We start from the raw sequence: 3,053 nt of genomic DNA on the forward strand, positions 1-3,053 counted from the left end.
TCTTCTTTTTTTTTTTTTTTTTGACAAAATCAGGGTCAGTGTGCCAGCACTCATTAACTCCCTTACCAGAGTGAAAATGGAGGGAACTGGACTACCATGCAAATTCCTGTTTTAAGTTCCCTAATGGTATAAATGGGGAAAAGTACTAGTAATTACTAAAAATTGTGATAAAATCTTTTAGAAAGCCTCTCTTCTCTTGTAAGCCATTTAAAATGTTGAGCATGATTCTTAGCCATCCCTGCCATTTCCCATTGCCTCTGCAGATCCATTGCTGCTGTGGCTTATCACACCCAGTGCTGTGGTTTGTGTCACACCACGTTACCAGTGTCATCCAGCACGGGCAGCCTGGCACAACCTCACAGCATGGAGGCATCAGCTGTGGCCTCTCACAAAAAACACCACATTAATACAACGCAGTGCAAGAGCAAAATGTTGGGGAGGTGATGGGGAATTTTGCTTTCTCATCGCTGCTGCTATTAATGCTGTGTATAATTTTGCAGCCAAAAACCAAACCAGACTTCAAACCAGCCAATTCCCCACTGCTTTGGGAGCAAATGTTGCACAGTGAAGGATTGCAGAGTTCATTGGAATATGCTCTTTGCAGGGCTTGTTTGACAGCCTTGAATTTGAAGTTTAATTTAAAGAGTTGAATTTTAGTTTAAAACACACAGCTGCTCTGGAGAGCAGCTTAAATCACAGCTAAAAGCAAGGGTGGATGAGATAGTGTTGGGGGGATGGTCTGAAGTGTTTACATCTGCTGTGGAGTCAAATGCAAGGCTCAGTCCCTGATCTCAGGCTCCCCAAGAGGGGTAGGGAGAGATGAGCCAGAGATGGAGCTGAGGGGAGAGCTGTGTCCTGGGTGGTGCAGGGGAGCTGCCAGCCTGTTTTCTTGCGGCATGTTCACACAAATGTCACTGCCACCACTGGTGGCTTCAACCCAGAGCTGGCCCTTCCACAGAAAGCTGGTTCACACCACCCTGCAGAGTCATGCCTGACTGTGGGGTGAGGGGAAGAGTGGCTGGAGGAGGCAGGGGAGCTTTCAATTGTGGCCCAAGTAAATCTGCTACCCAACACCAGGAATGCGGTTGGGCAGTGAAATCACTTGCCCCATTTCCAAATGGAAGTGAAAAAGGTGATAAAGTGGTGGTGGGAAAAGAAAAGGCTGAGTTTACACAAGGCACTGCTTGTCATCCAGACTCAAAACCATTGAAACACTTTCTTCTGTAGGCATAAGGCTTTCAGATGAATATGGCACTGCAGAGAAATATCAAGGATCTCTGCACACAGAGGCAGGCAGTAGCAGAGCAAGGAGCACAGCTGAAGCCTCCTGCCGCCTGTTACCACTTCCCCAACTATTTGAGCCATAGGTCACCTTCAATCTCTATTATTATTTTTAATGGAAATCCTATTCACACTCTTTTCACCAGTGTCCTGATATTTGTATTTCACCACATGGAAGTGAAGCTTTGGGGCAGATGGTGGTGTGGTGAGGGACAAAGGACCAGGGCTTTAATGACCAGCCAGGAGGCAGGCTGACATCCAGGGTTTGGACACGGGGCACTCAATGTGGCAGTGGGGAAAAGCCCCTTACCCCTGGGTAATCCCTGCCACTCTCCACAAATACCTTGAAACAGCCTCAAAGAGGCACTGAGCTACCAGTCCTTGCCCAAGTCATTTCAGATGGAAGACAAGCCTGGCCAGGATCTGGGCTCTGCCAGGGAGGATGAGCACCACAGAGGCTGTCACCCACTCAGAACCACGCTGGATCTGGCCCTGATCCATTGCCCTTCCCGGGCTGTGGCTCCCTGGCACAGCCAGCCCAGTAGCCCTGTGCTGGGCACGATGGCACACACTGCTCTCCATCCACCACCAGCATTAACAAGCTCACACAGATTGTCATTTTATTTCAAGCATTACCCCATAATTTAAATAATTTGATCCTCGAAACAATTACACTCAATTATCTTCAGACTTCCATGAAATCAGCAAGCATTCAGAGTAAGTGAGAGAGGAAATTAAATATCCCAAAACAACAAAAACGTGTGCAGGGGAACCTGCTGTTTGGGCAGACGATGGGGGCAGGGATGGGGCTTGGAGAATATCTTTCCACCTGGCTGGAGGGGTGACATTCACCCTGTCACTCACCGCAGCACCAAAGATATCAGCAAGTCTTTTGGGGCAGGTGATGCCCTGTATGTGATTTTTTTTTTTCCTGCATCTTTATTAGGCATTTCAGTTTAACAAGATTTTAACCTATAAATCTTTCTGGATGATGAATCAATCCCGTGACACCCGCCCCGACCCTCTTCAACCCTGCCATGCTTGCACAGACACCGTTGGTTAAGTTATGATGGAGTCCGGTTTAAGGGAATGAATTTCAACAATTACCTTAATTACAAGAGCAGTATCATCTTTCAAGAAAGAAGGTCTTCAGGGAGGACAGCTGCTGAGAAGTCATTTAGATGCATGAACCTTTGAAAACAGGAGCTGCGACTCCTGCCCCGGCTGCAATCACTCCCTGCTTCCACCCCAGCTCCTTCCAACTTGCCCAGCAAAGGAGATGATGTGGGATGGCAGCTCTGGGGTAACCAAGAAACAGCCAGGCTTCCAGGACCCCACAGCAACCAACAGGCACACCCTACCTGTTGCCATCTTATTGCAAAGGTTTCATACCTTCTCAGTGATATCTCATGGGCAGCTCCTCACAGCACTGACTTTTTCTTCTTCTCAGCACAACCAACAAACTCCATCTCACATCTCCACCAGCCAACCTGCTCTTTTATAACACCCCTCTTAATTGGATCCAGCTGTGGCCTATTAAGGGCAGGCTTGTTCTTAATGCTTGGTAATTAGCACAGCTGTAACTCCTTAGGGGTGAGATTGCCTTCACCACTGTCTCCATTCTCCTACCTTCTATCTATCCACACCTGCCCAGCCCAGTCCTGGAGGTCACCTCTTGTGTAGGCTCATCCCCAAGTGGGAGCAAAGCCTCAGAGACTTGGATGCGCTCTGGCAGGATGAGCTGAAAATTAAGCACATGCCTGAGGCAAAGA

Source organism: Passer domesticus, chromosome 3 (assembly GCF_036417665.1).
Source record: "Passer domesticus isolate bPasDom1 chromosome 3, bPasDom1.hap1, whole genome shotgun sequence".
In the NCBI taxonomy this organism is placed as follows: domain Eukaryota; kingdom Metazoa; phylum Chordata; class Aves; order Passeriformes; family Passeridae; genus Passer; species Passer domesticus.